The sequence below is a fragment of the Myotis davidii genome, unplaced genomic scaffold (genome assembly GCF_000327345.1).
Source record: "Myotis davidii unplaced genomic scaffold, ASM32734v1 scaffold115, whole genome shotgun sequence".
Taxonomy (NCBI): domain Eukaryota; kingdom Metazoa; phylum Chordata; class Mammalia; order Chiroptera; family Vespertilionidae; genus Myotis; species Myotis davidii.
In genome coordinates this window covers 5,240,005-5,264,351 of record NW_006291010.1, presented here as the reverse complement: position 1 = coordinate 5,264,351, position 24,347 = coordinate 5,240,005, and the positions used below count along the sequence as shown (strand labels likewise).

Genomic DNA, 24,347 nt, shown 5'->3' with positions numbered 1-24,347 from the left:
AAAAAAAATATATATATATATTTCCCACCAGAATTAAAAAAAATTACTTTAGGGAGAATAGTAGAGACTAAAATTTGAAAATTGACATTTATCTTCTCCAAGTTATCCAGGTAATAGGCAACAAGGGGCAGATAAAGGGAATGAAAACATTCTGAGAGACCTCAGGGAGAGAGTCTAGAGGCCAAGTTACTTGGTGGGGATATTTGGGACAGTATCATGGGGCACATGAGAATGTGCTTTCGCATAAAACACTGTGTCAGTCCTCAGGTTGCTCATGGTCTAACATGGTTGGAATTTAAAGTATGTGCAGCAGAGTGCAGGATGTGGGGGTGGAGAACGTGTATTTTTCTAAAACTTGTTAAGAAATAATCACCGTTAGAGGTAATTTGAGACCACCTTTTGGAATACCTTAAATGCTAAACTGAGGATATTTGCACAATTAGAAAACAGTGTAGAAAGAAGGAGAAAGGATTAAAGAACATATATGCATAACCTATAGACACAGACAACAGTGGTGATGGCCAGAGGGAAGGGGGGCAAAGGCTGAGTGGAGGTGGGAAAAGGAGGGAAAAATGGGGGCATCTATAAGTGTCAACAATAAAAATAAAGTAAAAAAAAGTGTAGAATAATTGAAGATTTTTGAAAAGTTCTGATTCATATTTCTGGAATGTTTAAAGTTCTGCTTTATAGTGAATCTGATAATGAGGAGCAGTGTACTAGTATATTGCACAATAAAAAGAATGGCATAGGGTAGAGGTTGTAGAGGCCTGAATTGACAGGGTGGAAAAGGCAATTGAAAAAAAAAGGAGAGAGGTCCCATTTGTTTTGTCTTTGTTTTGTTTCCTTTGCCCAATATCAGAAAAAATATTGCTATAAGAAACGTCCAAGATTTTGCTGCCTGTGTTTTCCTCTAAAATTTTTATGGTTTCAAGTCTAACATTTAACTAAAAAGTTTTTACACAGCAAAGAAAAATATCAACCAAATGAAAAAACAACCCACTGAATGGGAGAACATATTTGCCAATGATACATCTCGGCTATAAAAAAAAGAAGGAGATCTTATCCTTTTGGGATAGCATAGATGGAACTGGAGACCATTATGCTAACTGAAATAAGCCAATCTGAGAAACATGAGTTCCACTCATATTTAAAATTTAATGAACAAAATAAAGTAATAAACAAAATAGAAATAGACTTACAGATAGAGAACAGACTGACAGCTATCAGAGAGGAGGGGGCAGTCGGGGGAGGCTGGGTGAGAAAGGTGAGGGGATTAAAAACACACACAATATATTCATAGACACAGACAACTATGGTTATAACCAGAGGGAAAAGGAGGTATGGGGAGACAGAAGAAGGTAAATGGGAGATAAATGGTGATAGAAGAATTGATCCAGAGTGGTGGAACACACAATACAATGTACAGATGATGTACTATAGAATTATACACCTGAAATCTATATAATTTTATTAACCAACTAGAGGTCTGGTGCACAAAATTTGTGCACTCGGGGGGCGGGGTCCCTCAGTTTGGCCTGCGCCCTCTCGCAGTCCGGGATCCCTCGGGGGATATCTGACTGATGGCTTAGGCCCATGCCCCGCCGACAGTCAGGCACCCTTAGTGCTGCCCTGGATGTAGGTGAGGCTCCCACCACTGCCACTGAGCTAACCAGCCATGAGCCCAGTTCAGGGCTTCTGGCTGAGTGGCACTCCCCCTGTGGGAGCGCACTGAACACCAGGGGTCAGCTTCTGCATCGAGCATCCACCCCCTGGTGGTCACTGTGCGTCATAGTGACTGGTTGTTCCACTGTTCAGTCAATTTGCATATTAGCATTTTATCATATAGGATGTCACCCCAATAAATTCAACAAAAAATCAAATACATAAATAAATAAATAAAATTTTTAAAAATAAACAGAAGGAGATAGAGGAAATATGGTGGCAGTAACAGCTGAATGACATTTTTATGTAGTAGTAGGTCCTAGAATAATATTTTTTCATGCTATGTCACGATAATAGTGACATGCCATAATAGGAACTTAACGCTTGTTTATATCAATTAGCCTGTGGTAAAATTGGCTTTGTTATAGGCCATTTCCCTTAAAGTCACAGAACCTATTGATGACATTAAGTGAGGACTTACCATATATTAAAGTTATAGAGAAAAGAATAAAAAATATTACTTTTATAACACTGTAAGCATATTCATTCATTTTCCTGACAATAGTTTTTATACTATATTTGTTATAACTTTTGAAATGAACATCTACTCTAATATACTTCTGCATTTGGAATAAATTTGGTAGAAAATAGAAAAAGTATTTCATAAAATATTCCATTTTATAGACTATTTGTATATTATGTAGAACATATTTTTGAGATATATTACATGTAAGTTGGTTAATTATATTCAATTAATTAATTTCCAAACTCAACAAATTTATAGAATTAATTTTTAAAAATTGAATTTATTCCTTTATTGCAGAGCCATCATAGAAACTCAACATAATGGGTCAATTTAATGGTAATAATTATTTAATCCAAATTATAAAAATGTACTTCACAATTACATTTGTGAAAACTAGGCTGTTATAACAATACCTATTAAATGAGTAAAATCGATCTATATCCACAATGAATCTATGGAAAAGAAGTTATTTAGGATCATTATAGCAAGCAACAGATTTTGACAAATATGAAGAAATGCAGATGATTAGTTCTTCTTTCCTTACAAGAGTTAAAATTCTAAGGAAAAAACCCCCACTATATTCTCTACTCTATTGTGCACATATACATGTGCATGTATGTATGTATGTGTGTGTGTGTATAATGCTGAAATATTAAATCATCCTTGAGATGCAGATTGAATTTAAAAAAAAATAGGTTCCAAGTAAAGATAGCTTTCTGGTCACACTCATTACTTTTTATTGAATCTGCATAACAATGTAAGGAAATTTTCATGGGGTCTTTTTATATAAAAGCACTTCCAAATACTCAATGGTCATATAAAGGAGCATATTAAAATACAAAACATGACAGGGGACTCTTTTAACTTTATTTGCTATTAAGTGAATTTTGGTGTAAAACCTGTTAGCTTAAGCTCCTGAAGGAACTTATGATACGACTGATAGAACAAACCCTGAAAACAACATTATGAAAAGATTGTTGTGCATTAGATAGTAAGGCTCTTGAAGGATAAAGGAGGCGTGCATGAGTGTGTGTGTGTGTGTGTGTGTGTGTGTGTGTGTGTGTGTGTGTGTGAGAGAGAGAGTGGTGTGTGTGTGTGTGTGTGTGTGTTAGAGAGAGAATGAATGAAAGGAAAGCGCACTCTAGTCAGCTGTGGGCAAACTACGGCCCGGATCCGGCCCGTTTGAAATGAATAAAACTATTGAAAAAAAAGACCGTACCCTTTTATGTAATGATGTTTACTTTGAATTTATATTAGTTCACACAAACGCTACATCCATGCTTTTGTTCCAGCCCTCCGGTCCAGTTTAAGAACCCATTGTGGCCCTCGAGTCAAAAAGTTTGCCCACCCCTGGTAGTAATAAACTATAATTCTATGTTCACAAATATGGTATATTCAGATAGAAATTTGATTTTTGAATACAGCTTATGTCACTCAGGACAGAACCCTGGATATGTATTTAATTCCTCTTGAAATAATATTGAATAACTCCAGTTTCATTCAAATACATCTACATTTATACAAAATTGACTTATTAATAAAATAATTGTCATTCAATATGCAACATGTAGAGAACCATTGTGATAAGATTATCTGTCCCTACATTAACTGAATAGTATCCCTTTTATAAGTCACACCAGTTGTAACCACTCTGGCAGATTGGTCAAATATAAGAATTCTATAAAAAACATGTCAGTTCTCTGAAGAGTAACTTCTACTTTATATATAATTTAAAGAAATCTTGTAGCATCTTCAAAAAAATTAAAGAAAATGGACTGAATTCAAAAATTGTGCTCTTAAGTATTGCATGGAAAGCAAAGCAAATCATGGGTAAAAGATGGTGTCCTAAACTGCGAATGTGCAAGCTACTCTACCAGGCTCTAATTTTACCCATTGGTACTGAATTGAATTGCCCTCATTCTTGGTTTCTATATCATGGGTATGTTGGTTTATCTATCGATCATCTATCTATCTTTTCAACTAAACTAGAGTGAATGTATAGAGCCACTAAGAATTTTATATTAGAAAAAAATTAGTTGCTGCCTTTACTTAGGCCAGCCAACCAACCAAATTCTAGCTCTTTAGACCTGATAAACTGATGCTACATGATTGTATGAATTCTTTGATTTCTGATGCCATAATTAAATAAAACTGTAGCTCAGCTAAGAACACAAAATGAGAAAAGTTAAATAAATCACTGCCTCAGAAGAGACAGTTTGCTAATTACCTAAGTGATGTGCATTGGCAGCATTCTCTATACCTTGTCATCCAATGAAATACTTTATTCATTTAAAGTTCTGTTTTAAAATTGTTAGCTTTGTTTTCCTTAACAGCAGAATCATTTCATATCACTCTAGTTGGAACTTTATACTGCACTGCTCAACTATAGTCTAGCCATAGCAAAACTCAACTTTGCAAAAGATCTGAAAGTGTTGCTTTGGAAAAGGTTGTTTCCTTAGTGTCACTGAAATTATTCTTAACAGATCATCACTCACATTATCTGGCCTTTCCTGACCTTCAATTGGAAGCTCCTACAGTGTGTCACTAATTGATATCCTAACATACCAGCACATTATTTTTTTTAAGATAGAACAATAATGATTATAAAATAAACAACAAACTCTTCTCCTTTTTGGGGGTATATATATATATGTGTGTATGTGGGGGGAAAGTAGCAGAATTTTTCAGAAAAAATCAACTAATTTACTTGACTCAAATATAAAACCTTGACAAATATTACATTAGAAATTAAAACAAACTTTAAAAATTCATAATTACTATTATGTCAAGAATTATTTTACCAGCTCGTTGTATCCACTACAATTGTCATTCAACCATGTGTTCAACCAGAATTTCTTTAATAGCATTCTTTTCATTTAAAAATTCATTCTATTAAAAAACATCTTCAATTATTGTTCTGCATGGAACTACTAGTTCTACTGACCTAATTAAATTTACAGAGCAGGTTTAGCCTCCATTTGATATTTACTAGACCTAGAAACTAGGATTACTTTCAAGTGTTAGAAAAAACATTAGCATGGAAAAATCAAATAAATTGAGTAAGGGGGAAATAAAGACATAAATATTGTGATCAAAGTACTGACTTGGACTACTGATGTCTACTGAACTCAGATAGCTCTCTGATAGGAAGACTTGAAGGGGTACAGGGGGAGCTAAGTTATCTGGCAGCAGCCCTGCCATTTATTGGTTGATCCAATTTATATTTAAGTCTCTTACACACAGACTTATAGGCAATGCCTTTGAATGTAAAACAAAAAAGAAGAAGAGTGTTTCTCCATAGAAAAATCATCCGAATGTATTCAGCGAAGAAACTGAGAGTAGGAAAAATTACAGACTGTTTACATTTGAAGTGACATCTAGAATGTCAGAAATTTAAGACATCAGTGATTCTATACTGTAGCTGTGCTTTCTTTTTGGTGGGAAGCGGAAATATGAACAACTATGTTTTTGGTGTTTAACTTCTGGAAGTTTTAAACAGAATATACAGGGGGGTCCCTAAAAATGTATACACACTTTTTTTTCTGATAGCTCAATTAATATTCCTTTCTTTTCAGGTTTAACCTGTTATAATTAATAATTATTCAAAGTGTGCATATATTTTTTGGGACACACGTGCTATATATATATATATAATATATGTACATATATATACACACAATATATATTCTACTCCATGTAGTTCATTCTATACATAATGAAGTAGGAAAAAAATCTTCTATGTTCATCAATGCCATCATATGAATACAGATAAGTGTAGTCAAATTGATAAATAGTTTAACATAGAGACCATACTGAGCATTAAAGAGTAAGCCTTATAGACATGACATTTTAAATAAATGGTAATGAGGCATCCTTCTGGGAACTTGGGACTGTAGATCAGAAAATAACTCATGAAGGATTTTGCATCTTAAACATAAAAGGATTTAAAACTGTGTGATTAATACTTAAATTCCTTCCAACTGAAAATGAAACTGGAAATCCCATGTGCTAACTCTGTCTTCTTAGTTGCTATGTCCAATCCATTTTTCCTTATCTTCTATCTCTGTCTCTTGCTTTCCACTCATGTCACTGACTTATTCTAGGTCCTTCTCTTTTAGAGTCATGAAATCCTTCTACTAGTCACTCAACCTCCAATCTTCCAGCAAACAAGTACTACCTTGTAGTCTATCACCAGACTTGCTTTTGAAAAATACTCTGTTCTAATGGGGAGACATTGCTGCATCAAAGTAAAATCCTCATGTAAGATATAATTGGATACTTTCCCCCTTTGTCTTCCCTTTAAGTCAAGATTGTTTAAAATATAATGTTTTAAGATTCCCCAAATTGAAAATTTAGATTATACATAAGGAAAAAGAACACACACAATACCGTTTAATTATCTATCACTGCTAGCTAGTTTCCTTGCTGTTATGTTCTCTTGAAAGCTAGTGTCTGCTTCTTTATATGTATCATCTGGCAGAAACTTTCTCTGAATTGAGGCTATCTAATATCATAATTTCATGATATTTTTAAAATTTTATATTTTGGTACAGTTATTTATTTATTTATTTGGAGATCATTTGCTTTTTAATGGCTCATCTTTGGGAAGATCAAAATGAGTTACTGGCCAAGGCTTCTGGCTCCTGACAGCTGGACACGAAGGCATATAAGAAAGATGCCTGGAGAGAAAATACCTGTGTTGTTTCCCTATCATTCAGTCCAAAATTCCCAACATTTTCACCATTTCCGCTGTAAACAACTGAGGTTGATTCTTCTGTGTCATGTTCAATTTTAACATTTACAACTTCTTCCAAATGGAACTAAAATATTAATTTTAACCAATTTCTTCTGAATATAGATAGTCTTGGAGAGAAAATGGCCCCAATTTGCTTAGCTCTGAATTATGTACACTATCTACATTTCAAAAATGGTCCAAGATACTGGGGAAAAAGGAACCCCAGACACAGCCTTCCAATCATCCCTTTTATTCTACTGCCCAACCTAAGGCTGTTAATGGTCACACTTTTTGGTCTGCATGTCCAAAAACCAAAAATAGCTTATCTAACATTCCCTGAAGTAGGCTATTGTGTACTTCTTGTCTATTTCAATTTGGAAAACAAAACTGATATCAAACCTGACAAAATTCCTGTGCTTTATGAATAACTGCTTTCACAAAGAAGGGATAAAGGAGAAATCTCCCTTCTAAAAAGTCTATTCAAAGAAATCACATTGTTCATTTCTAATTGTTCCGATTATGCAGGAATGTGTCTGATGATTTAAATGCATACTTTGCTTCAACACATGACATTGAGGGAGCCACAATGGCTCCATTTAAGAAAAGCCTTCAGAAACTATATATTTCAGAACTATTCTATGCTAGCGGTCCAGTCACAAATTCGTGCATGGGTGAGGTCCAGCCAACCTGCCCCAATCAGAACCGATCTGGACAGGTGGGGGAGGGGCCAAGGGTGGTTGGCTGGCCAGCCTTGCCCCTGGTCGAACTCTCTGTCAAACTCCTGGTTGAGGGGATAATTTGCATATTGCATTTTATTATATAGGACTAGAGGCCCGTTGCATCAAGAGATTCGTGCAATAGGCCTTCCCTTCCCCTGGCTGCTGGCACTGGTTTTCCTCCGGCACCTGGGACCCAGGCCTTTGCTCCAGACAGAGCCTTCAGTCTTCGCTCTGCTGCTTTGCCCCTACGTATGCAAATTAGCTGCCATCTTTGTTGGGTTAATTTACATACTCTCCTGATTGGCTGGTGAGCATAGCAGAGGGACAGTTAATTTATGTTTGTCTATTATTAGGTAAGACAGCTTCAGGAGCAATAAAAGTTCTGTAAATTCTATCTAATGCATATTTTGGTCTGGCTTATGTGATTCCATTGTAATGTGAATGTGTGTGCACTTTGTAATTTATTAATTGTATTTATAACTTGTTCATATTTTTTCTTTTCTCTGAACTGTGTGCCTGCCCCACAATGGCCATTCTATACATGTTTGCTGAATGAAGGAAGACATCAATGCATTACAATTCTATTAGCACATAGAGGCCAACAAGTAAACTTTCCAAATGAAAGAGGTCTGTGTATGTATAGTATTTCTTAGGTGGCAGCAATGGGAATTTAGAAGATAATCCTTTCTGCAGCCAATATGAAGAGAAAAGTTATTAGATGTAGAGTGTGTGGCAGTAGCTTTAAAGGTAGAAAAATAGGACAGTATTGGGTAGGGCTGAGGACTACAGACCAGCAAGCAAGCCCAGATTATTGGCCAAAGAACATAAAGTTTGAGAGGCATTTGAGATTCTCTCATTTGTGTTGTGAAAAGAGCACCAAACTTAGTAGGACAGCTTGGGTGTATAAGCAAGTTACCATGTGTGAACCAGTTAATTAGCACCTCTGAATCTCAGATTCCTAATAAACAAGACTAATAGTAGCATGTACCCTACCAAGTTGTCGTTATTAAAAGACTAGAAGCCCGGTGCACAAAATTCATGCAGGGGGCGGGGGTCCCTCAGCCCAGCCTGCACCCTCTCGCAATCTGGGACCCCTCAGGGGATGTCTGACTGCCAGTTTTGGCCCAATCCCTCTCTCTCTCTCTCTCTCTCTCTCTTTCTCTCTCTCTCTCTCTCCTTCCCTCCTTCCTTTATTTTATTCTTTCTTCCTTCTTTCCTCCCTTTCTCTCTCTCTCTCTCTCTCTTTCTTCTTTTTCTTCTCCTTCTTCTTCTTCTTCTTCTTCTTCTTCTCTCACTTCCCTATCAATTTTGGAATTACATGTTAAATTTACTTTTCTATTTAATCTCCTAAATATTGAACAGTTTGCTGATCTTTCTTTGTTTTCCTTGATCTTTCCATTTTTTTGAGGAATATAGGTCAGTTATTGTTTAGAATGTCCCTTAATTAGGGTTTGTTTAATATTTCTCATAATTATTTCCTCAGGTTATGAGTTTTGGGCAGAAAAGTCATAGAAATAATGTTGTGTTCAACTCAATGCAATATAGTAGGAGGCACTGCATGTTGATTTATCCCATTTAGTTAAGATGGTAATTTCCAGGTTTCCCCAATATTAAGTTACTATGTTTCCTTTATATTTAATAAATAGAGACAGATTATGTTTAGACTTTGTAAATGTCCTGCTTCTCATCACACTTTCTTCCACTAATTTAAGCATTTGTTCATGCTTCTTATGTGAAGCAAATATTAATTTAATCATTTATTTTATTATTAGTTGCAATTGGCAGTAAAAGATTTCCATTACGCCCAGTTTGCATTCATTATTCATTCATTCACTCATTCATTTATATTGTTATGAATTTATGAGTTCTTATTTATTCTAGGGGTTATAATCTTTTACTATCCTTTAATATGATACTCAAATTGTCCCTTATTTGGCCAGTGGGATTATCTCCAAGCTGCCTTTTATGTCATTTTGACATGTTCTCATCATCTTTCAATACATCCTTACTTCTCTTTGGTAAAATAAAAAAAAATATCATTTTTTCAAGAAACCACTAATTTGTATTGGGTCTTGGTCTTTGCTCTGGTTAAAATATTTGACCAGTTAAAATTTTTTGATTGTTTTTCATGTATAAAGCAATTTGATGTTTAATTAAATTTACAAATTGATTTAATAAAAATAAATTAATTAAGCTGATAAGTAATTACAAAAATTAATAATTATAGAAAGCAGAAAAGAAGCTTATTTCTGACTTTTGGAATATAAGGATATCTCATTTGTGAAAAAGTAGCATGCAATGAGGTAAAAACATTCATCTGGAACAATGCTAAATAATCTCACAAACACCACATATACAAGTACCAACACACTACTATACACACACAAACACACAGGCACACAAATACCTACAAGAATAACAAAACTGTAACTCAGCCTAGCTAAAAATACTTTTAATGACTTCAAGTGTTTGAAATCCAGAGAGAACCTGCCAATGTGAGTAGCCTATATGATGCCACTAGAATAAAATAAAGTCAATGATGAGGGCAGGGGAAAGGATTCTTCCTCTAGCACTTCAAATCCACTCAGGAAACTGTAACAGATAGGAAAGCTGTACACAAGGTGATTCAGCACCCAATCCTTAGGTTACCTCCATCTGAGCTGCTGCCACATTGCATTGTCACTTGAGTATCTTCCTACATAGAGAACATCTTTGTGTTCTTCACACTTAATTACCATTGAATAATATTCCATGTAATATTTAATAAATATATAACAAATGAATAAACTTCCTAGTAGGGTTTCTATCCCTATGCTCTCTTGCCTGATGATACATGTAATTAAATGAACAGGGCTTTCACTTAATTCTCAAAATACCCTGGGAATAAGGGAATATTAATATACACAATTCTCAATATATTAGAACCTTTTCTGTAATTTAAGAATTATATATATAATTAGTATTGGGTCTTGGTCTTTGCTTAATGTTTAATTAGTTACTGATATTAGTTACTGATAATTAGTTACTGATATATAATATAGTTACTGATTTCTTTTTATACACAGCCTAAATACAGATATAGTTGGACTATTTTATGTTTACAAATACCCGAAAAATCTGGCACATTTTATGACATTATGTAGACACAATTATTCAAAAGAAATGACCCAGAAGATGGACCTACTAAAAATAATATGTTTATTTTTGTCTAATGTAATTATTCACAATTATGGGCATAATAATTAAATACAAAGGTATAAACAAGAGTGCTGTAAGTATTCTACAACAAATGGTCTAGAAACATGTAGATTGAGAAAAGTCTCAGATTAGAAGTGAAATCTAAATTACACTAAGCTTTTCCCCCAATAATCTGATCTCAAATACTACTGGAATGATAATCCTAATTTCTCAGGCTCTCAAAATTTGAAATTTGAAATATCTTTTTAAAGAACCCAAATTGTCCTGGGAAGTTTCAATTAGTGGTTCTTAAGAGACAAGCTTGTGAACCCTAGATTAGGGCCATATGGTATGCATTATGGAACAGCTGCTGGTATACAGAAAGGCATTAGAACAGGGAGCTGGAATATCCTGCGGCAAGCCACTAATACCAGCTACCAACATAGCAGCACCAGCAGTTAGCCTCGGGTCATCTTATTTACTAATGCAAAAGGGATATATGATAGGTCTTAATTAGATGTGAACAATAAATCCACCTAATAATGAAAATTTAAATTTTTGTTTTTTGCTTTTGTGTTCTACTTAAGCCTATGTAACATGGCATGATTGGCCCCTGCAATCCATAAGAAGTATTGCCTGAAGCCCCCTGTCTATTGCTGTGTTTGTTAACCAGTGAAGGCTCGCCAAGGAGGAAATTATTCACGTAACTGGGCCTTCAGTTAGTTAGAGGAATTGTTCAAAAGTTTTCCTAGCCTAGCAATTCCTGCAGTAGCTAATATGGATCTTCAGCTCAGAGGGTCATAGAATGCTGTTCAATAGCAAGGAAATATTGAAACACATACAAGGTCAATTTAGAAGAAGCAGTGATCTGAATCTCTCCCCCTCCCCCCAGGGTGCCCTCACATTAAGCTTGGAATTATAATTGAAAATAAATCTTTCGTGTCTGGGTGACAAGTCTGAGGTCCTGTCCGGGTGCAGTTTTCACTAAGCATTCTATCTTCCAGCTTGAAGTCACTGTCCTTCTCAGCTGATTTGACCTGCAAATGCCACAGTAGGATGTTGGCTGCCAAGTGATTAGCTATTCAAGAAAAAAGTGAAACAAATCTCTGTATTAATATACATGAGGGGAAATGAGAGAGAATCTGAGACTGGAAGGCACAGAAACCGATGTTACAAGCTGTGCAGTAAGGCATACTCCCCCAGATCCAGTAGTGGGATCAAACCCCAGAAAGGAAGGGTGACATTTGGCAGAGGTAGGGCAAGAGACAGCTGCCATGGGTTGAAGTGACAGCTTGATTTTCTAGTGCTTAATGTAAAGAGTTTGTCTTTTTTTTTCCAGAATGAAAAGAACACCTTGTTATTATGCCACTGAGCAAAAGGCATATACATGCAGAATTCAATCTTTTATTTTTTTTCTTTCACATTGAGGATTGGAGTGGAGCTATACTGAAAGGAAGGCATGATTTTTTAAATTTTAATTTGCTAACTTACAATGCACTTTAAAGCAATTAGTAGCTAATGAAGAACATGTATATAGCCTTTCTTTCTTCTGTTAGAAAGCTCTCTTCTTTCTTTTAGAAAATCAGATAATCAGGAAGATTAATATTAATCTTAATCTTAAGTGATTAATATTAATCACTTAATATTACAAATATAAATCTTTTAATGATAATAGTTCCTTGAATCAGCATTTGTCGGGCACCTACTCTTTGCCCAGAACTCTGCTAGTTACTCAATATAGAAAGTTTAATAAGACTTGTTCCCCGTTCTTCAGAAAGTTAGGTTTCATTCGAATGTTTCCTTGAATGTATTCCTTGACCTTCCTGAAATCTCACCATGAAGAAAGTGTGTGAAAGAGTTTTTGGATTCTACCTCCTGAGTCAAAATATCTGGGGGAAGAGCCTAGACTGAGGGTGGAATCTGCACTTTTTGCAAGTTCCCAGGTGATTTTGATGTACACTAACATTTGAGAACTCTGATGCCTTACAGGTAAAGAATTCTTACCAAAAAATTAAGACTGGAAAGAACTTGAATAGCTAGTGCAATCAATTATTTTACAGATGAGAAAACTAAGAATCAGAGTACATAGAAACTGCCTGATGTCACTCGGCTGGTCAGGAACCCAGTTTTCAGTGTTTGTATAGGGTATAAACTATATTATGGGTTTCTTTTTAAAAAATTAATTAATTAATTAGTTAATTAATATTAGAGAAAGAAGAAGAGAGAGAGAAAAACATCGATGTGGGAGAAAAATATCTACTGGATGCCTCCTGCCTGCCCACTACCTGGCTGGGACTGAGCAGCAACTGGGGCATGTGCCCTGACCAGGAATGGAACCAGCAATCCTTCGGTGCATAGGAGAATGCCCAACCAACAGAGCCACAGTGGCCAGGGAGGTCGTGGATTTCTGTACTCAAACAATTCACTACATTATATATATTTCTGCTCTATTTTTTTTGGCTTTACTAATCAACTATTTCCATGTAATAGTGTTTTGTATTATAGGACTAAAATGGCAAAAGTTGGAATATGAAAATATCTAATCTGTTGACCTCTTATCCACCATTAATTATTCTAGACAAGCAGGGGTATTTTCCCATGGAAAAAAAATAAATTCTTCCACAACAAAAATGAATGTGTGAGGCCTATTCTATATACTTTTATTAATTTTTCTTGCAGTTAACAATGCTAATTTTATCTACAAATTTTCCTATTTTCCAATGGAAAGGAGAACTGAATTTTAAAATGTAGGACAAGAAAATACTTAATCTTACTTTTAAGATTCTATCTACCATGGGGAAAAGAGTTCTCTATAAAACTACTTTTATTATTCTCTTTGCAAGGACATTATTTTCAGAGCTGAAATATCTATGTGGTGTAAATCAGTTGCTTGTGTTTTTTTGTTCTGTGCTCAGAGAAGATGGAAAACATCTGGCAGTTTTCTCTGGCAAGATATTCAACGCAAATCTTTACTCCGCAGGCAAAATTATGATTTCTTTTTGTCTATATTGTACGGAGATGTTCTCCAACTCTTACATAAATGGATAAGTACATAATGTAGATGGATATTTGTTGATCAGAGCCAAGTTGTAGTAGTTTAATTTGCAATTTATTTGAATAATATTAATTATAATAAAAGCAATGGTATAAATTCTACAGAAAATAATTTGCTCTTTAGGTTTTTCACCTGTTGGCCATGCCAAAAAATAAATAAATAAATAATGCAGCATTCTAAGAATTTTCTGAGCTTATTTAAGAGGAAGACCTACAGGTATATTGCACCTGATCAGGGCTCATAAGATTGCCCACGAACAGGGCCACCTCATGAAGAAATTGTCATGGCACAAAGGGAGTGAGCCTTCAGGGAACACCTTTCTTCTAACTCACACAAAGGTGCCTTATGAATTAGTGGCCACTGGCCCAAGAGGTCCACAAGCTTCCACCAATTGTTCAGCACTGTTGTGTGTAAATAGGCTCAGACTCTTCCTAGATGTTGAGAAAAGGCTGTCCCACCATCCTTACAAAGAAAAAAAAATCCTACTAATAAATACTACACTGCAAATTAGCCCAATTTGAAGTAAACATTATTTGAAAAGTTTTCATTTCTTAGTGACCCTTTCTTTGAATATTTTAGTCATAAAACTATCAGTTTCCTATTTTGTAAGTAGTTTCCTTCTTTTTTAAAAAAATTACATTTGGTTGATACTGCTATCATTGAAGATGAAGAATTAATTACACCTAAGCACACACGGTGGGCTGACTCCTAAGAAGGGGCAGCACCAGGTATAGGTGCAAGTTTGGCAAGAAAGCAAACTGTGATTTCCACTAATCTGAGCTGATATAGTCATACTGTGCTCAATGGTAAAACAAAATACAAGAACACCTTTCCTTATTAAAAGCAGCGTGTCAGATTCTGCCCAGAGAACCTAGCTCTTAGGAACTAGTGTAGCTCCAAGGGTAGAAGGGGTGATCAATATTTGATTATCTATATATCCTAGGTTAGAGCTGCTGTTTTCCCCGAGCTGGGCCAAAGGTTCTCTTGAATTATTTATGATCAGAAGCAAAGACTGTTAACTTCTCAAACTCAGCTTCGGGGCCCAGCACCATCTGCTCCATGCATTTGACCTCCCTCTCCCTCTCTTTTCCTCGGCCTCTTTGAGTCAGCCAGGGCTGACTTTCATTCCTTCCTGTTCGGGAGTCTCCCTCTAGGCGTTAGCTATGCCAGTGTCCTTCGACTTGTGTTTTCTTTGTCATCTTAAAGTTTCTCTGTATCAGATTCCCACTCCTCAAGCAATTATTTTATTTTTGTTTTACAGCCTTTTCCCCTGAAACAAATAAAAACCTTAATTTAGACCAAATAGATAAAATTCAAATAAAAGCACATCTTAAAGGCAAGGGAGGGTGGGCAAGAAGAACTTGTATGCATATGTGCATGACTCATGGACACAGACAATGAAGTGGTGACGGCCTGGGGAGGGAACGGGAACAGGCTGGAAGAAGTTAATGGGGCGGGGCTATGTAATACTTTCAACAATAAAGATTTAAAAAATAAAAACAAAAACACATTTTTAATGTATATTTTTGGTCTTTCAAGGATATGAGCTAATTGCATGATATAGCAGTTAATAATGATGATTAGTCCTATGTAATATAACTAGAATTTTTTAAGAACCTTACACTATGCTAGGCACCTGGTTAAGTATTTTGCATACCCTGTTTCATTCAGTCTATATAATAACCTTCAATAGTAGATGAGACTTTGAGGTTTAACTTTTTTTCTCCCTTAACAAATCATCCAGCCTACATAACCTCTTTCTCTTCCTTGATAATATAATCTTCTCCTTTCCATAGGTCATACACTGGAACAAATGTATGATCCATTTGTGACAATGAAACACAGCAGCCTCCGTCTTATAATACAAAGGCACAATCAGAGAGGAGAAAAATAACTAAGCAAAAAAGGAAAGTGAGAGAAAACTTCTCTGGTTTTAAACATAACTCAAGAGAAAATGTGTCTTTTTCATCAAAAGTATTTCTAGGCTAATGACTTGTGGTTTCTTCAGCCTTCATTTAAGTGGAATAGGACTCGCTTTTCATGAAGTGGGTAAGTGGATAAAGCACTCATTCAATTCCACATTAGTTTTAAAGGGAATGTGAACTACTTTCACTTGATGTGATCACTCCTCTCCAAGAAAGCTCCTGGGGACAGAACTGTCATTTAATTTCAAGAAAAGACCATGTTCCCAGTTGTGCAACTTAAAGAGAACAGCAGTGGACCTTTGCCCTGATTGCTCTATTCTTTATATCTTCTGTCTGGATTAGATGGTTCCAAGAAATGGGTAAAAACTCTCTTAATTGTATTCAGAGCATATCTATTGGACCATGTGACAGAAACTGAGTTTAGAGAAGCGAGGATATAAGCAATACATGAATTGGGACTATCACACTATAAAAGAAAGGCAGTTCTCAACATTGCTGTATGTACATGGAACAGTGACATAAAGGTGGGGAAAGGCAATATCTACAATAGGTATGGTTCCACCTCTAAAAATAGGACTTCGGGTCTGTATCATTTTATTTAGAGTCTAATGCTGTACCATTAAGAGACAAATATATGGGTCCTAATGTGATTATTATATTCTCTTTGGGGTTCCTTGCAACTCTCATGTTGGGGAAAGGCAATATCTACAATAGGTATGGTTTCACCTCTAAAATAGGACTTCGGGTCTGTACCATTTTATTTAGAGTCTATTGCTGTACCGTTAAGAGACAAATATATGGGCCCTAATGTGATTATTATATTCTCTTTAGGGTTCCTTGCAACTCTCATCTGAAGGCGTTTGTTGTATAAAGGGCCAGCACAAGTTTTCTGGACACGGAGAAACCACAGAGTAGGGTGGGAAGGAGCAAGGGTCGGAAAACGATAGTTTGTCCCAACGATAAAGAAAGAGCTCAAATATATTGATTGCAAATTAGTTTATAGTGTGCATTTTTATTTTAATCTTCCTACTATAATCTGACACACAAATGTTATGTTAGAGTTCTTTATGGAGCAATACAACCCTAGAATACTTCCTAACAGATAGTAAGTACTTAATAAGTGTTTGCTAAAATGGCAACTATACATTTTTATCTTGGATAATCTTTATAAATAGTATTATGTGCACGAACGACTCTTTTCCATATTAGACTATAAACATTTGAAAGAGCTTAAGGGAAGAGAAAAAGAATTCTCCTTTGTAACCGCTGCCAGCCTTCAGGATATAGTACGCCAGATGTACAAATTTATAGAATAGAAGAACGTATAAACAAATGTAAGTATTGTTTTCCTAAACCAAAATGGGGGCTTGGCTCTGCTGTCCCTTTTGCATATCCCACACTGGCTAATGATCAAAATGAGCTCCGCTGGCAAATCTGAAGGTGTAGCTAGAAGTCTGGCGCTCACAATTCCAAGCTGAACTGATTGTGCAGCGATCCACATCACTCGCTAACACAGCCAGTAGGAGTGCACGAGTCAGGCCTGGATGGCTTGTTACAGTCACATGTGAAAAACATGACCTGTGGATTAGCTTTTTCTAATAATCTGCAATTTACATACATCACACATCTGCAAATTTCCAGGCAGATTTACGGACACTCAGTCTTTATTCAGATGGCATCAGATATTAGAGCAAAACTGAGCAGCAGCCATCACAATGAAGCCTAAGCTGTCTCGTCTTTCACACCCAGGGAGGTTTCCCGCTGAGAAGGCTGCGAGTGGCTTCCTGAGATAGCTGTAATGGACCGTTGGCTCAGGTACTCTATCTCGCCTCTGAGCTGGGCTGCTTGATCGGTGAATGATGAATGCAAGTTGGTTTAGCTGACAGCTGTCCACTACCGAGGGGCTAGAGATAACTGCAAGTAAAGTTAAAGATTGGAGAGACTTGTTGGCTGCACTGATAAAATCATTCAGATGAGAAGTCTGAATAAGAGGTAGAGTTGTAAGAGAGCCAGGACAAGAAGGACCTGTCACCAGGCCCTCCTTGAGGGTTTTGAGAGGCAGACTCTTAAAAGAAAAATGGAGGTGGCTTTTCCTTTCAAAGTCAGGAAACGTACCTTGTGCCAGTTACGGATAGAGAACCAATGTTAAGAAGCAGCTCATTGAATAGTGAGCCTGTAAAGCTCAAGGATTATTTTAACAGTTTCCAGGTGATGTGTAATCGGGCTTGACACATAATAGACACTCACTAAATGTACATGGTCTTGAACTGAAAATGGACACAGTTCTGTCAAGACTAGAAAATCACATTTGATGTTGGCCTCTAATTGCCAAAGATGACTCATGAATTTTATTGGCATTAGAAAGAGGCATATGCAACCTTCCTTAATATATGATTGATTTACAGTAATTTAGAGAATGCTTAAGATGTATCAGTCTTCAGATTTGGAAATACCACAATTAAACAGGCTTTTGTGCTATTGGCTCTTAAGAATTAGTCTTTACTGAATGCCTCGATGGCCCATAACGTAACAAAGTTAAGGATTTATGGGCATTTCAGTTGGAATAGCTCAATATATGAGTCACTGTCCTACAGTAGACTAACTGTGCTTGCCTTTGTTCCTCCCATCCATCAAGTGTGACCATCTGTTGTTTATCAAGAGGTAATTTTTCCCTCACTGCAAAGGACTTCTCCACCCATTCATTCAAAACTGTGTTTCCTCTATAATCCAGGAAATGGCTTTAGTAAAAATGGAACTAGGCTCATCCCAGTGAGATTTTTTTCTAAAGAAGAATAGCCATGCCTATTCTTCCCACAAACTCTTGTCTATGTGTGGAAAGCCAGCTTTGCAATAATAACCAGTTGAATTTTGAGATAATATCATATACAGAACAGCCAATAAGCTTGACTTGCAAAATAGGTAAGAGTATGGTAGGAATCTTACCATTTTTGCATTTCTTTTAGATCTGTTTGTTTTCTTCTAGCCTCAGGGAGAATCCAGTTCTATCTAGGGCCAACATTGCCATTCTCATTCTTAAAATACTTGTTTGGGGACTAGCTAAATAATCTGATGGATGACTATTAAAGTATTAGAGTCACTTAGTATGTATTCCTAGGGCTTGATACATAATAAGTACTCAATAAATACACATTGATTTGAACTTAACAATGGGCATAATTCTGTCAAGAACAGAAAATCACCTTTGATGTTAGTCTCCAAGTAATGCCAGTCAGAATCTACATTAGGTAACTTTTTAACAAATTCAAAAGTAATAGGATACTTTTGGAGACAACATTCAGAGGTGGTTATAAGTCTTAAGAATGGGAAAAGTAATTTGACAGAATGTTTGAATCAAAACAAATTGATCAACTTGTTCATGGCAGGGGTGGGGAACCTTTTCCCTGCCAAGGGCCATTTGGATATTTATAACATCATTCTCGGGCCATAAAAAATTATCAACTTAAAAATTAGCCTGCTATAGTTAGTCAAACATTTAATTAACTCCCCCCTAATGCCTTGGCAGGGCCAGACCAAATGATTCCATGGGCGTTATACAGCCCACAGGCTGGATGTTACCCATCCCTGATATAGAGAAATTATAAAACTTACTTTTAGAAGACACCTCAAGGTATAATCCTTGATGGTAGTATTCACTCATAACTGAGAATTGGCAGACAATTTCATTATCACTTTTACTCTTTGTAGAGATAATTGTATCTATATCTAATTAGTCAGTATGATTAGAGATCAGATCTATTTTCTTCATGGTTTTTAATTCCAGGTAAAAACTAATAAGCCAAGAATATTTTTTCCAAGTGATAACTAGTTAGGAAAAACAGAGCCTATATTTTAAAATCAGTTACTTATTAATATTCATCAGCAGCTATTGGCAATATGTTCTTTCAACAGTTTTTAGAATTGGTAGACTCAAAGGCTTAGAATTGAGTACATTCATGTTGACCTTCCCCATATTCTAGACAGAAAGCTTAAGTCATGTTTTATATATTAAACAACAGCATCTATGTAAGAGAATTAGTTTACAAAAATAATAGAGGTAGTTGCCTTTTGAATTAAAAATCACAGAGACTCTAAATGCCACTTTGAAAAAAGTGAGTGCTGTTAATCTACTCTTCCCAAATGGAATCTGGGAGATTAAGCTACTGCTGGCTGCACAACTGTTACAAAAAACAGCTGCATCAGAGAATATAGATTAAAATAGAAATAGATTATTCAGATGCCTTTTGGCTGCAGAATATCCTTATAAAACACCTAGTCACACACAGTTTCCCTCTAATTTTCTAGCAACAATTTAAATAAATATAAGATGTCAGACAATAGTCCTAGTTCAGGGAAAAAAAAAAGACTTCAATTCTACCCAAGTTAATTGAGGCTAGAATCATTCCTGCAACATCTATGGCAATTTCACATCGGTGCACTTCAATTAAGGAATAATAAGAGTGCAAAGTAATTTATACTCATAGATTAGATGTCGTCTGTGAAAAATTACCGATTAACTCAAAGGCAGCCTCTTGAGTGCTCACCAAGCATTTTAATGGGGGTCTCTCTGTCACCTCTTGTACTAATATCTGGTCAGAAATGAACAACACTCTACCAAAGGACTTGTATGCATGCATATGGGCATAACCAATGGACATAAGATACTGGGGAATAGGGGAGGCTAGGGGACTGTCTAGGGCGGGGGAAAAAAAATGGACACATATGTAATACCCTTTGTAATAAAAAATAAAATTAAAAAAAAAAGATTTAATATACCTGTTTAGCTCATCTATGTCTTCCCTTTTTAAAATTCTCTAGTCCACAATTGTTTTGCAGTAATAATAAATGTTAATCATCTCCTATTTTTCTATTACTTTACCTACACTTTTTAAAATTTCAATTCTTGTAGTTTTAGTTAACATTAAACTACATTTTCTTCAATATGTAACAATAAAAAGACATTGTTTCTGATAACATTGTCATTTAAATGTTCTGCATTGTATTTCCACCTCAACAAGAGTATATAACTACTCTCAACAATGAGAAAAATATAGTGTTTGTGGTAGAGAGAGACCAGACTCTTAATTACTGTTTTCCCCAAACTAAAAAATTGTCTTCATAGATGATGATCACCAGGGAGAAAATTTTGTGGATAATATTTGACCTTTTAAAACTCTTTACACATTGAGCAGGAGGATCAACACTTGATTATCTGTTCTCAAGTCAACACTTTCTTCAAGTGTCTAAAGACATGGCTAAGAAACATTAAATTAATATAAAAATAATAAAAATAGCTCTATTGAAATCATTACTACCCCTTTCTTCTTTGATTATTATTTGAAGAAAACCAAACTGAAACTTAAAGAAAACCAAAGTATTTTAATAGTGAAGAAAGAAGTCTACTTTCAGTTATTAGTAATTTATTCTTAGAGATAAAAGGCCAAAGTTAAACACAAGTCTAGAAAGTTGGCTGTTTCCCTTTTCTTGTGACGATGGAAGTGTCAGAGAGCTTGGATGCAATAAACTCTGAAAATCTGGGTCCTAAGGTGAGTTCTGCCACTTACTATTGGTGTGAATTTTGAATGACTACTTTGACTTCCATGAAAGTGTTCTCTGAAAAATGAGACTATATCTCAATAACGTGAGATAGAAATGTATTTACATGTGTTTGCTCTCTGTACTAAGGGCAATTGTCATTTTTGTAGGCTACCTTTTGAAAAGGACACCAGGAGAACTGAAATGTTGGTCTCTATCTGTAATGATCATTCTGTGGTCCTTTTTCTAAGAGTAAGGGATTACTTAAACTGATAACCTGCAATATCACCAACTCAATATGACTGTCAGAGAATATATTAGGAAAATTTTAAAAAGAACTTGGGATAGAAAAAGGGGTTACAGAGCCCTAGCTGGTTTGACTCAGTAGATAGAGCATTGGCCTGCAGACTGAAGGGTCCCAGGTTTGATTCCAGTCAAGGGCACTTGCATCCCCAGTAAGGGGCATCAGAAGGCAGCCAATCAATGATTCTCTCTCATCATTGATGTTTCCACCTCTCTCTCCCTCTGCCTTCCTCTCTGAAATCAATAAAATATATTTTTTTAAAAAAGAAAAGAAAACGAGTTACAGAAGGAGACTTTAAATAGATTTTAAGAAAGAAAAGGCCCGCAATAGGGAACTAGCTACCACAATATCAGGTAAAACTTTCTGAGTCATGAAAATGCATTTCCGTGTTTGGTTTTGAAGTCTTGCTTTGTGGTGTCAGCTTATTTATATTTCTGACACTGTTTATTTAAACCTGTGATTGCCATAGTGACTCAGTCTCTAGGCTGCCCACCCACAAACCTGAAAAGCTTCATTAAGTCATTCTGTGAGCTCTAGATCTGGGAAGACAGACATATTTGAAAGGAGGAATTTAAATATGATCTTATTCTGTGAAGGAAAGGGTTATTTATTAATGCAGGAGGCAAAAGGCATACATTTTATTTTGGATATGAGAAATGTCTATAAATTAACATTTAACTACCCTAGTGACTTGGGCCTGTTTACATATTATATTCAGCTTTGCAAGATTTGGTATTAAAAATGGTATGTGATTGAACAACCCCAATACACCTTTTCTCAATTTCCCCTCAAATAATGATAGACATTGAGAAATAAAAGTCTTGAAATGACAGTCAAACTGAAAGCTGGAAGTTTAAACTATGGTAAGCATCTTGGATGACTGGAACTGATCATGAAGTTGATCAAGGTAGATTTTATTTAATTAACACCCAAGTTCATTTATGGTATACTAAACAGTTTAAGCAATTTACAATGTTTACTCATTCCATCTTGATTAACCAGTGTTATTACCATCAGCTCGAAATCACACAGCTGGTAATTAGCAGAGCATGAATTTGAACCCAGATGCTCTCTCTGACTCCAAAATCCACACTCAAAACCAGTATTGTTGGCTGCCATGAGAAACTAGGTTAAGGACTACTTTATAGAACGGAGCTGCTGTGTTGTTAGCACACAGCCAAATTGACAGGATAGTGGGTGGGTTGATTGGTTTACTACCTGTCTCCCCAAAAGATTGTACACTCTTCAAGGACAAGGACTATACTGATTTTACTCTTTTATGTATGTCAAGTACCAGGAACACGTTAATTTCCCCCCTTATAGCTGTAAATAACTGTACCCTTGAACAATGACGAGAAAACTGTATTTAAGAGAGTTCTGGCTCAGAAGTCCAAGGTGAACACTGGTTGGGCATCCATATCTGTACCGTGTGAACACTGCTTTTAAAATTTGAATCCTCTATTTCTTTTATGATAAAAGTAATATATTAAAAAGAACTTGAAAACTGAAAAATTAAAATATGAAATAGAGAAAGAAATAAACACCTAGTTCACGTTAGAGAGAGAAAAATAGTGACTTAGGTTATGAATAAGACTTTTTAAAAGATGTAGAGAATTGTGTTTAAATTTCCTAGTAATTGAAGTGATTATAATAGAATTTCACCTCTGCTTTTCTAGGAGTGAAATAATAGAGATGAAAATCATTAGTGTTCAAAGCAGTATACAACTCTTTGAAACCACATTTAGTTTTCCGTATTTTTTAATATCATACACCTATTATTTCCTCTCTTTTCATTTTAATTCTATTTTTCTTTTTTTTCAAATATTGTCATTGTTAGAATATGTTAGCCTAGGACAGCACCTGTATTTTAAGTGGTTATCTTAGTTGTAAAATGGAAGATGCGGCACAAAGAACACATTTGGAAACTAGTGGAGATGGATGTGTGGAAGCAGAAGAGAAACAGTGAGGGGAAAAGGTAGAGCCACGCCTTCCCTGGATTTCGGAATTGCCATAACAAGGTGGGGGCAAGCACAATGGAAAGAACTGTAAATCCTCCTACATGTGCCATGTGCTTGAATCCTTGCTTTCCTTTCAAGGTAAATATAAGTGTGGTATTTATCATGAGCCCTTGAATATCCGAGAATAGAGCTTATAATATTCTTGGGTCAACACTGTTTTTGTCTAAAACTCTATGGATGCTGCTGTGTCCCCTTCTGGAATGAGGTTGGGGAGAAGACAAGGGCCAGGGTAGCCTTTATTCCTTTCTAAGCATCCAACTGTTTGTTGGTCTTGCTTTCTTTATGGACTTTTTGGGGAAACGGGGTAGGGGGCTGGATAATGAGAGCATGCATCTTTCATTCCTGTAATTCAAAACAATGTTTCAGGATTTATATAAATGTGGGCATCTCTTTTTGTCTTTGCTAATAAGGAAAGTTCTTTTTTTTAATTTTTTTTTAAATTTTATTTTTTATTACAAAGGGTATTACATATGTGTCCATTTTTTTTCCCTGCCCTAGACAGTCCCCTAGCCTCCCCTATTCCCCAGTGTCTTATGTCCATTGGTTATGCCCATATGCATGCATACAAGTCCTTTGGTTGATCTCTTACCCCCCTACCTCCCGCCCCCGAACCCTCCCCGGCCTTCCCGATGCAGATTGACACTCTGTTTGAGGCAGCTCTGCCTCTGTATCTATTATTGTTCAAAAGTTTATA

The 24,347-nt window shown here is 35.8% G+C and overlaps 1 protein-coding gene across 1 annotated transcript in view; it reads right to left on the bottom strand.

The window, feature by feature from the left end:
• Positions 1 to 24,347, bottom strand: part of NLGN1 (neuroligin 1) — a 716,626-nt gene that overhangs the window by 7,889 nt on the left and 684,390 nt on the right.